Source organism: Triticum dicoccoides, chromosome 5A (genome assembly GCF_002162155.2).
Source record: "Triticum dicoccoides isolate Atlit2015 ecotype Zavitan chromosome 5A, WEW_v2.0, whole genome shotgun sequence".
NCBI classification, from domain to species: domain Eukaryota; kingdom Viridiplantae; phylum Streptophyta; class Magnoliopsida; order Poales; family Poaceae; genus Triticum; species Triticum dicoccoides.
In genome coordinates, this window is record NC_041388.1 from 332,309,570 (window position 1) to 332,322,757 (window position 13,188).

Here is a 13,188-nt window from a genome sequence, read left to right on the forward strand (position 1 = left end):
AACACCCCCCCTCTCCTCACATCAAAACCCCAAGCCCCTCTCCTCCTAAGCCGCAGCAAGCAGCAGCGCGCAGCCCCAAGCCCCGCGCCTAAGCCGCCGCCGCCGCCCTTAGCCGCCGCCGCCCGGAGCCCGCCTCCCGAGGTAGCCGCGCCTCTCTTTTTCTTCCCCGGTCCGGTTTTTCCTAAAAGAACCGTTCTGTTTTCTCTCTGATTCTTTTCTTTTTCTTCCGGTTTTTGTTTCGGTTTTCTTCTGAAACCCTAGATCGGTTTTCCGTTTCTTTTTCGGTTTCTTTTCAGAAAACCCTAGATCAGTTTTCGTTTTTCTTTCGGACCGTTCGTCTCAACGAACATGATCTCCGATTTTTCCCGGTTAATGACGCCCGTTCGTTTAACCGTTCGTCTCTTTCTTTTCGTCGGATTTATTCCGCGATCGTGATCTCAGATCCGATCTTCGTTCTAGTCTTTCTTCTCGCTCGTTTATAGGAATCAGGTGATTCAAGCGCCTGGAGTTTCGTTTCGAAACCGCCGTTCCGTCTAATCAACTTAAACAAGTTTTTGCCCCGGTAAAATTTGACCTAGATTTAACTTGCTAGAACCGAGTTGTTTTCTTCCGCCGTTTGTTTTCCGTTTCTTTGTTCGCAACCGGAGTTCTTAAGTTGAATTTTCTGGTTCGTTCTCTTGTTAGAGTTTTACCTGTGCATTAGATGAGTACTTATTGTGTGCTTGTTGTTTGTCTGCGATAGATCACCTTGATTGCGCCGCTTGTTACTTCGAAACCCTAGGTCTCGCGGATCATCAGCAAGGCAAGTAACACTTTGATCATACCTTTTCTACAACCCATGTTTTATTGCATTAGATCAATCCTCTCACATTGCATGATTAGGATCTAATTAAATTGAGGGATGGGAAGTAGATGAGGTAGTACCTATTACCTGTATTATTATGAAACCTTTGGGAGTTACTTCTACGCTTGCTATTTATGCCATGCTATGCTGGTAGACGTGGATTGGGTGAGTGATATCCATGACAGATGTGAGTTGATAATTTTAATGGTTTATCTAAGGTGGCAACTTAAACACACATCTGGGTGGATTGAGGCACCTGATGTCTATCATGACTTGCCTGTTTTTATTTTCGGACCGCCACCCAGGCTCAAAGGGATCATAAGATCTTTCATGCTAGAAACTTCCGTGTGCAGCCACAAGCCATTATGGGCTCTGGCATAGTTGACTAAGTCATGCAAACTCTTACGGGTAGACTAGCAGATGTAGGGCAAAGTAGGTGTACCGGTCTACCCACATGTAAGGTGCTAGCGCTTCTGAAAGACTGTGTCTCGGTCATCCGTCTTCTCAAACACCCCACAGTGCGAGAAACCAAACGGAGGCGATCGAGTCTTATGGGGAAAAGTGCGCAAACCTCTGCAGAGTGTACAAACTAATCATGATTAGCCGTGTCCCCGGTTATGGACAACTTGAGTATCTAGTACTTGAATATCATGTGAATCTCATCATGTTACTTCTAATTAATGTTGTTGGGTTTTAATTGTTCACTTAATTGGGATCGGAATGCTGTCAACCATTCTCGATATTTAACAACTACCATGATAGTTAAATAAATTTATTCCTTTGCAGTAGGGAAAAATTGGCTTTACGCATAACTGTAACCATAGAGCTTCCCACCAGCCATATATGCATATAGTATAGCTGTTTCATTCCATTACTCTCTATGTGTTACATTGCTAGCATATTCCATGTGCTGACCCATTTTCGGGCTGCAACTTCTCATGTTGCAGACTTTTCAGACGACGAGTAAGGTGTTTTTTAGGTCGTGGTTCTATACTCAGTGATGCCGTTGGAGTTGATGGACCCAATTATCTTCCGAGTCTTCCGCTGTTATCATTATTAGATGGCCTTAAGCCATATTTATTGTAATAAGTTCTCTTTGAGACAACGATGTAATAAGTGTGTGATTGCCACTCTGCTATAAATCCTTCGATGTACTGTGTGGTGTCAGCATTACTGATCCAGGGATGACACCGGAGCACAGTAGACTTGATCCATTCGGGTCGGGTCGCTACAGTGCCCACGTCAAAGATATAGACTGGCTAGCCTACTGGAACATGAGATGGGACATGTACAGTTTGTCTCTGTGGCATGGATACCTACCTGCAGCGCTCGACTATCGGTGTGTGGTGGGGGAAGAGGGAGGCCCAATTAACTATAGAGGTACAATGCTGGTATATGTGTGGAGGAGGAGAGAGGCCTACCTCATGTATTAAGGAGATCGATCTGCCTCATGTATTAAGGGAGATCGATCAGCATCCATGCATATGTGCAGGAGAGGAATAAGGTTGGGAGAGAGACAGAGCTATAGTGTTCGAGGGGGTGGTAGTGGAGTTGCTTCAAACAAATGGTGGGATAGGCTTGCTAGACAAACGGAGGGCACGCCCGCAATATCAATAAGAGAGGAGATGGCTGCTTTTTGTTTGTACACATGCGTGTGAGAGACAGGTCAGGAGGCATGCACGAATGATGAGGGGGGACGATGTGGCTGTGGTAAAAAGACGTAACTATGCTACCTCTTTTAGCACTGCGTTGGTTTTCCCCGAAGAGGAAGGGATGATGCAGCAAAGTAGCGTAAGTATTTCCCTCAGTTTTGAGAACTAAGGTACCAATCCAGTAGGAGGCTACACGCAAGTCCCTCGTACCTGCACAAAACAAATAAATCCTCGCAACCAACCCAAATAGGGGTTGTCAATCCCTATAGGGCCACTTATGAGAGTGAGATCTGATAGATATGATAAGATAATATTTTTGGTATTTTTATGATAAAGATGCAAAGTAAAATAAAGGCAAAGTAAATAACTAAGTAGTAGGAGATTGATATGATAAAGATAGACCCGGGGCCATAGGTTTCACTAGTGGCTTCTCTCGAGAGCATAAGTATTCTACGGTGGGTGAACAAATTACTGTTGAGCAATTGACAGAATTGAGCATAGTTATGAGAATATCTAGGTATGATCATGTATATAGGCATCATGTCCGAGACAACTAGACTGACTCCTGCCTGCATCTACTACTATTACTCCACTCATCGACCGCTATCCAGCATGCATCTAGAGTATTAAGTTAAAACAAAGTAACACCTTAAGCAAGATGACATGATGTAGAGGGATAGACTCATGCAATATGATGAAAACCCCATCTTGTTATCCTCGATGGCAACAATACAATACGTGCCTTGCTGCCCTTACTGTCATCGGTAAAGGACACCGCAAGATTGAACCCAAAGCTAAGCACTTCTCCCATTGCAAGAAAGATCAATCTAGTAGGCCAAACCAAACTGATAATTCAAAGAGACTTGCAAAGATAACCAATCATACATAAAAGAATTCAGAAAAGATTCAAATATTATTCATAGATAGACTTGATCATAATCCCACAATTCATCGGTCTCAACAAACACACCGCAAAAAGAAGATTACATCGAATAGATCTCCACAAGAGAGGGGGAGAACATTGTATTGAGATCCAAAAAGAGAGAAGAAGCCATCTAGCTACTAACTATGGACCCGTAGGTCCGAAGTAAACTACTAACACTTCATCGGAGAGGCTATGGTGTTGATGTAGAAGCCCTCCGTGATCGATGCCCCCTTCGGCGGAGCTCTGGAACAGGCCCCAAGATGGGATCTCGTGGATACAGAAAGTTACGGCGGTGGAATTAGGGTTTTGGCTCCGTCTCTGATCATTTGAGGGTACGTGGGTATATATAGGAGGAAGAAGTACGTCAGTGGAGCAACAGGGGGCCCACGAGGGTGGAGGGCGTGCCTGGGGGGGCAGGCGCACCCCCTACCTCGTGGCATCCTGTTGATTGGCTTGACGTAGGGTCCAAGTCTCCTGAGTTGTATTCGGTGAGAAAATCACGTTCCCAAAGGTTTCATTCCGTTTGGACTCCGTTTGATATTCCTTTTCTTCGAAACCCTAAAACAGGCAAAAAACAGCAATTCTGGGCTGGGCCTCCGGTCAATAGGTTAGTCCCAAAAATAATAAAGAAGTGGATAATAAAGCCAATAATGTCCAAAACAGTAGATAATATAGCATGGAGCAATAAAAAATTATAGATACGTTTGAGACGTATCAAGCATCCCCAAGCTTAATTCCTACTCGTCCTCGAGTAGGTAAATGATAAAAAGAGAATTTTTGATGTGGAGTGCTACTTGGCATAATTTTTAATGTAATTCTTCTTAATTGTGGTATGAATATTCAGATCCGAAAGATTCAAGACAAAAGTTCATATTGACATAGAAAATAATAATACTTCAAGCATACTAACAAAGCAATTATGTCTTCTCAAAATAGCATGGCTAAAGAAAGTTATCCCTACAAAATCATATAGTCTGGCTATGCTCTATCTTCACCACACAAAATATTTAAGTCATGCACAACCCCGATGACAAGCCAAGCAATTGTTTCATACTTTTGACATTCTCAAAACTTTTTCAATCTTCACGCAATACATGAGCGTGAGCCATGGATATAGCACTATAGGTGGAATAGAGTAGTGGTATTGGAGAAGACAAAAAGGGGAAGATAGTCTCACATAAACTAGGCGTATCAACGGGCTATGGAGATGCCCATCAATAGATATCAATGTGAGTGAGTAGGGATTGCCATGCAACGGATGCACTAGAGCTATAAGTATATGAAAGCTCAAAAAAACTAAGTGGGTGTGCATCCAACTTGCTTGCTCATGAATACCTAGGTCCATTTTGAGGAAGCCCATCATTGGAATATACAAGCCAAGTTCTATAATGAAAAATTCCCACTAGTATATGAAAGTGATAACATGAGAGACTCTCTACTATGAAGATCATGGTGCTACTTTGAAGCACAAGTGTGGTAGAAGGATAGTAACATTGTCCCTTCTCTCTTTTTCTCTCATTTTTTTCATTTGGGCCTTTTCTCTTTTTTTATGGCCTCTTTTCTTTCTCTCTTTTTTTTATTTGGGCTTCTTTGGCCTCTTTTATTTATTATTCGTCCGGAGTCTCATCCCGACTTGTGGGGGAATCATAGTCTCCATCATCCTTTCCTCACTTGGGATAATGCTCTAATAATGATGATCATCACACTTTTATTTTTCTTACAACTCAATAATTACAACTCGATACTTAGAACAAGATATGACTCTATATGAATGCCTCCGGTGGTGTACCGGGATATGCAATGATGCATGAGTGACAAGTATGAAAGAATTATGAACGGTGGCTTTGCCACAAATACTATGTCAACTACATGATCATGCTAAGCAATATGACAATGATGGAGTGTGTCATAAACGGAACGGTGGAAAGTTGCATGGCAATATATCTCAGAATGGCTATGGAAATGCCATAATAGGTAGGTATGGTGGCTTTTTGAGGAAGGTATATGGTGTGTGTATGATACCGGCGAAAGGTGTGCGTTATTAGAGAGGCTAGCAAAGGTGGAAGGGTGAGAGTGCATATAATCCATGGACTCAAAATTAGTCATAAAGAACTCATATACTTATTGCAAAAATCTACAAGTTATCAAAGGAAAGTATTACGCGCATGCTCCTAGGGGGGTATATTGGTAGGAAAAGACCATCGCTCGTCCCCGGCCGCCACTCATAAGGAAGAAAATCAATAAATAAATCATGCTCCGACTTCATCACATAACGGTTCACCATACGTGCATGCTACGGGAATCACAAGCTTCAACACAAGTATTTCTCAAATTCACAACTACTCAACTAGCACGACTTCAATATCACCTTCTCCATGTCACAAAACAATTATCAAGTATCAAACTTATCATAGTATTCAACACACTCATAAGAGAATTTTTATTATTAATCTTGCATACCAAGCATATTAGGATTTTAAGCAAATTACCAGGCCATTAAGACTCTCAAAATAATCTAATTGAAGCATGAGAGATCAATAGTTTCTATAAAACAAATCCACCACCGTGCTCTAAAAGATATAATCGAAGCACTAGAGCAAAATTATATAACCCAAAAGATATAAGCGAAGCACATAGAGTATTCTAACAAATTCCAAATCATGTATGGCTATCTCAAAAGGTGTGTACAGCAAGGATGATTGTGGTAAACTAACAAAGAAAGACTCAAATAATACAAGACGCTCCAAGCAAAACACATATCATGTGGTAAATAAAAATATAGCTCCAAGTAAAGTTACCGATAGAAGTAGACGAAAGAGGGGATGCCTTCCGGGGCATCCCCAAGCTTTGGCTTTTAGGTGTCCTTAGATTATCTTGGGGGTGCCATGGGCATCCCCAAGCTTAGGATCTTGCCACTCCTTGTTCCATAATCCATCAAATCTTTACCCAAAACTTAAAAACTTCACAACACAAAACTTAAAGTAGAAAATCTCGTGAGCTCCATTAGCGAAAGTAAACAAAAGAACAATTCAAGGTACTGTAATGAACTCATTCTTTATTTATATGGGTGTTATACCTACTGTATTCCAACTTCTCTATGGTTCATAAACTATTTTACTAGCCATAGATTCATCAAAATAAGCAAACAACACACGCAAAACAGAATCTGTCAAAAACAGAACAGTCTGTAGTAATCTGTAGCTAGCGCAAGATCTGGAACCCCAAAAATTCTAAAATAAATTTTGGACGTTAGGAATTTATCTATTAATCATCTTCAAAAATAATTAACTAAATATCACTTTCCAAATAAAAATTACAGCAGTTCTCGTGAGCGCTAAAGTTTCTGTTTTTTTACCGCAAGTTCAACAAGACTTTCCCCAAGTCTTCCCAATGGTTGTACTTGGCACAAACACTAATTAAACACAAAAAACACAACCAAAACAGAGTCTAAATTATTTTCTTATTACTAAGTAGGAGCAAAAATCAAGGAATAAAAATAAAATTGGGTTGCGTCCCACCAAGCGCTATTGTTTAACGCCCCTAGCTAGGCATAACAAGCAAGAATAGATCTAGGTATTGCCATCTTTGGTAGGCAATCCATAAGTGGCTCTCATAATAGATTCATAAGGTAATTTAATTTTCTTTCTACGAAAGTGTTCCATGCCTTTGCTTAATGGAAATTGGAATCTAATATTTCCTTCCTTCATATCAATAATTGCACCAATCGTTCTAAGGAAAGGTCTACCAAGAATAATAGGACATGAAGGATTGAAATCTATGTCAAGAACAATAAAATCTACGGGCACATAATTCCTATTCGCAACAATAAGAACATCATTAATTCTTTGCATAGGTTTCTTAATAGTGGAATCCGCAAGGTGCAAGTTTAGAGAGCAATCATCAAAATCACGGAAACCTAAGAAATTACACAAAGTCTTTGGAATCGTGGAAACACTAGCACCCAAATAACATAAAGCATAGCATTCATGATCTTTAGTTTTAATTTTAATAGTTGGTTCCCACTCATCATAAAGTTTTCTAGGGATAGAAACTTCCAATTCAAGTTTTTCTTCATAAGATTGCATCAAGGCATCAACGATATGTTTAGTAAACGCTTTATTTTGACTATAAGCGTGAGGAGAATTTAGCACGGATTGCAACAAGGAAATACAATCAATCAAAGAGCAATTTTCATAGTTAAATTCCTTGAAATCCATAATAGTGGGCTTAGCAACATCTAGGGTTTTAATCTCTTCAATCCCACTTTTATCAAATTTAGCATCAAGATCAAAAGATTCAGAATTCTTGGAACGCCTTCTAGGTAAAGGTGGATCATATTCAGTCCCATCATTATCAAGATTCATATTGCAAAACAAAGATTTAATAGGGGACACATCAATAACTTTTAGATCTTCATCATTATTTCCATAGGAACTAGAAGAACACGCTTTTATAAAGGCATCTTTCTTAGCATGCATCCTAGCGGTTCTTTCTTTGCACTCGCCAATGGAAATTCTCATGGCTTTGAGAGACTCGTTGATATCATGCTTAGGTGGAATAGATCTAAGTTTCAAAGAAGCAACATCAAGAGCAATTCTATCAATGTTCCTAGCCAAATCATCAATCTTAAGCAATTTTTCTTCAATCATAGCATTAAAATTCTTTTGCGAAGTAATAAATTATTTAATATTAGAATCAAAATCAGAGGGCATCTTATTATAATTTCCATAATAATTGTTGTAGGAATTACCATAATTATTTGAGGGATTACTAGGATAAGGCCTAGGATTGAAATTTCCTTTATACGCGTTGTTACCAAAATTGTTCCTACCAACAAAATCCACATCCATAGATTCATTATTATTCTCAATCAAAGTAGACAAGGGCATATCATTAGGATCAGAAGAAACACTCTTATTAGCAAATAATTTCATAAGTTCATCAATCTTTCCATTCAAAACATTAATTTCTTCTATCGCATGCACCTTTTTATTAGTAGATCTTTCAGTATGCCATTGAGAATAATTAACCATAATATTATCTAGGAGTTTAGTAGCTTCTCCTAAAGTGATTTCCATAAAAGTGCCTCCCGCGGCCGAATCTAAAATATTTCTAGAAGCAAAATTCAATCTGGCATAAAAATTTTGTACAATCATCCACAAATTTAAACCATGAGTAGGGCAATTACGTATCATTAATTTCATTCTCTCCCAAGCTTGTGCAACATGTTCATGATCAAGTTGCTTAAAGTTCATAATATCGTTTCTAGGAGGAAAATACTTAGAGATAAAATCATCTTTGCACTTGTTCCATGAATCAATACTATTTTTAGGCAAAGACGAAAGCCAAGCTTTAGCACGATCTCTAAGTGAAAAAGGAAATAGCTTCAATTTAACAATATCATTATCCACATCTTTCTTCTTTTGCATGTCACACAAATCAACGAAGCTATTTAGATGGGTAGCGGCATCTTTACTAGGAAGGCCGGAGAATGGATCTTTCATAACGAGATTCAGCAAAGCAGTATTAATTTCACAAGATTCAGCATCGGTAAGGGGAGCAATCGGAGTGCTAATAAAATCATTGTTGTTGGTATTGGTGAAGTCACACAATTTAGTATTATCTTGAGCCATCGCGACAAACAAGCAAACTAACACACAAGCAAACAAAAAGCAAGCGGACAAAAAGGGCAAATAGATAAGGAGAGGGAGGATAGAGAGAGAGAGAGGGCGAATAAAATGGCAAGGGTGAATTGGGGGGGAGAGGAAAACAAGAGGCAAATGGCAAATAATGTAATGCGGGAGATAGGGGTATGTGATGGGTACTTGGTATGTTGACTTTTGCGTAGACCTCCCCGGCAACGGCGCAAGAAATCCTTCTTGCTACCTCTTTTAGCAATGCGTTGGTTTTCCCCGAAGAGGAAGGGATGATTCAGCAAAGTAGCGTAACTATTTCCCTTAGTTTTGAGAACCAAGGTATCAATCCAGTAGAAGGCTACACACAAGTCCCTCGTACCTGCACAAAACAAATAAATCCTCTCAACCAACGCAAATAGGGGTTGTCAATCCATATAGGGCCACTTACGAGAGTGAGATTTGATAGATATGATAAGATAATATTTTTGGTATTTTTCTGATAAAGATGCAAAGTAAAATAAAGGCAAAGTAAATAGCAAAGTAAATAACTAAGTAGTAGGAGATTGATATGATAAAGATAGACCCGGGGCCATAGGTTTCACTAGTGGCTTCTCTCGAGACCATAAGTATTCTACGGTGGGTGAACAAATTACTGTTGAGCAATTGATAGAATTGAGCATAGTTATGAGAATATCTAGGTATGATCATGTATATAGGCATCACATCCGAGACAAGTAGACCGACTCCTGCCTGCATGTACTACTATTACTCCACTCATCGACCGCTATCTAGCATGCATCTGGAGTATTAAGTTAAAACGGAGTAACGCCTTAAGCAAGATGACATGATGTAGAGGGATAGACTCATGCAATATGAAGAAAACCCCATCTTGTTATCCTCGATGGCAACAATACAATACATGCCTTGTTGCCCTTACTGTCACTGGGAAAGGACACCGCAAGATTGAACCCAAAGTTAAGCACTTCTCCCATTGCAAGAAAGATCAATCTAGTAGGCCAAACCAAACTGATAATTCGAAGAGACTTGCAAAGATAACCAATCATACATAAAAGAATTCAGAGAAGATTCAAATATTATTCATAGATAGACTTGATCATAAACCCACAATTCATCGGTCTCAACAAACACACCGCAAAAAGAAGATTACATCGAATAGATCTCCACAAGAGAGGGGGAGAACAATGTATTGAGATCCAAAAAGAGAGAAGAAGCCATCTAGCTACTAACTATGGACCCGTAGGTCTGAAGTAAACTACTCACACTTCATCGGAGAGGCTATGGTGTTGATGTAGAAGCCCTCCATGATCGATGCCCCCTCCAGTGGAGCTCCGGAACAGGCCCCAAGATGGGATCTCGTGGATACAGAAAGTTATGGCGGTGGAATTAGGGTTTTGGCTCCGTCTCTGATTGTTTGGGGGTACGTGGGTATATATAGGAGGAAGAAGTACATTGGTGGAGCAACAAGGGGCCCACGAGGGTGGAGGGCGCACCTGGGGGGGGGGCAGGCGCGCCCCCTACCTCGTGGCCTCCTGTTGATTGGCCTGACGTAGGGTCCAAGTCTCCTGAGTTGTATTCGATGAGAAAATCACGTTCCCGAAGGTTTCATTCCGTTTGGACTCCGTTTGATATTCCTTTTCTTCGAAACCCTCAAAACAGGCAAAAAACAACAATTCTGGGATGGGCCTCCGGTTAATAGGTTAGTCCCAAAAACAATATAAAAGTGGATAATAAAGCCCAATAATGTCCAAAACAGTAGATAATATAGCATGGAGCAATCAAAAATTATAGATACATTGGAGACGTATCAAACTACATAGGAAGATCAATCGCCCTTTGTTAGAGAAAGGAGAGACATAACTTGTGAGGTACGTCGATCGATGGGGGGTAGTTAAAGTCGATCTAGGTATATGTTGGGAGATCGATCGGTATACATGCATGTGTGTGTTAGAAGCAAATGAGGCACGAGGAGAAGGATAGAGAGAGAGGGATGCATGTAGGAGGTGGTACGAGAGGCATACTATATCGAGGGGGGAGGAGTGTGCGAGTACGAGAATGATGAAAAGAGTGGTGGGAGTGAGGCATGGACGGTGACAAGAGAAGAGGGGAAGCTTGTGTTTGTGCTAGGCACACCTGGCAAGAGAGGCATATCGATCGATGTGTGCCATAAAGAAGGAGCTGGGGGTCCTACACACAGCATGGGTAAACGACCTAAAGTGAAAAGACGAATTTGCGCGATGGAGCTAGAGAATGCTGAGGGAGGGTGAGAGGGATGCGGGCGTGTGCATGCACAAGAGAAAGTTAGCGCTAGCTACAAAGATAAGAGGGTTGTGTGGGTGTAAAAGACGAATAGAGATCATATATACTTCATTATAAAAAGCGAATTCGGATATTTGAAGAATTTATCATAGTGTTTCAAACCGACGCATGTGTAAATATATATAACGGTGATACACATGGTGTGGTTATGAACATGTTATACTACATTTAATATATTTTATCTCTACTCTTATAAAAAACGGAGTTGTTGATGATGGTGTGCCTGCCATCCTGCATTATAGGCCGTCCGATTTATATCTGGCGGATAGCAAGGAAACTATGATGGTTGAAGTTGGCAACAATCATGATTGTAGATTCTTATTGAAATTGAGAAACGAATTCAAATTTAGTTCCAATTGCATCGGTAGTATAGACATTTGGAACGCACTAAAATGTTGGTATGAGTAGGTTACATGCATTATACAGCAAGCGAAAAAATTTAATCGGACATAACATGGATTCATACTCCCTCCTTCCATCTATATAGGGCGTAATGAGATTTTTAAGACCGCCTTTGACTATTGACGAGATTAATAGTACATGACATGCACAATGTGAAAATTATATCATTCAAAGAACCTTTCACAGACAAATTTAACGGTATGCTTTGTGTAATTTGCATGTCATATATCATTGCTCTAATATTTGGTCAAAGTTAGCATCGAAAAACGCATTAGGCCCTATATAGATGGAAGGAGGGAGTAGCTTTGAATAGCATTTGTATAGTAAAACGGGGCAAGACTCTCTCTTTGTGTGGTGTGAATAGTTTTATTTTTTTTTCATTTTCTTTTTGGTTGAGGGAAGTTCGAATTGATTTGGTACGTACAAGTACAATATTACTACACGTTAGGCTTGTCCCTAAAATTCAACCCGCGTCTTGTTATATCCCGAAAGGTCTGATATCATGCTCCCAAAATTGGCGCCTTCACAACCCGCGCCTTGCTATCCCGAAATTACAACGCACGCGAAAACTCCCTCCAGCTGCCAAATCCCGACACGTGAAATCCCCCTTCTAACCCTGAGCCGAAAGGGCCGCTAGTTCAAATCGGTGGGGGGTACTTTTGTAACACACCCTACATTTTGGACAAGCGCATCCCTAAGTCATGCTTCACCCCCTCCCATCGCCCCCTTTTCTCCATTCGAAATCCCAGGCCGCCATAACCTCTCTGCTCCAGCCGCGAAACCCCACCCTCCTCTGTCCGCCACGTCACCGCTGCCTAGCCGGAGCCTCTTCCCTGACGACATTGTCCACCGCAACAGCTCGACGTCCCTCGTCCACCTCCCCGGATGAGGATCCGTCGTCCATCTCGCCGTCTCACCGGTTCAGCCGCCCCGTCCTCCACCTCCAAGGAGCTACTCCGACGATCGCCTCATCTATCACGGCTGCTCCATCCCCACAGCGCCGCCTTAAGCTGCTCCACCGTAACCGCAGCATCCTCACCGACTCCTCAGACTAAGCTGAGGCCTACTCGGCGCCACCAAAGAGGTTGTACACTCATCGCATCGCACCTTCTGCTTAACTCAACCTCCCGGCACCAACGGTGCTCCATCCCGCACCCCCATGGAGCGGCTACCTTGAAGCCGGCGCCGCGGGCGACATCTCCATGGCGGCTCTCCCCCAGTGCAAGGCCCCTTCGGCGGCGGCGTCCATACCAGTCGGATCTGCTGCTGCTGCTCCGGCTCTCGCTCGCTCGCTCGCGCTGCTGCTGCTGCCCCGGCTCTCGCTCGATCGCTCGCTCGCCTAGCTGCTGCTGCTCTGCTTTGATTAAGCCACACTTCAATCGACTGAATTGA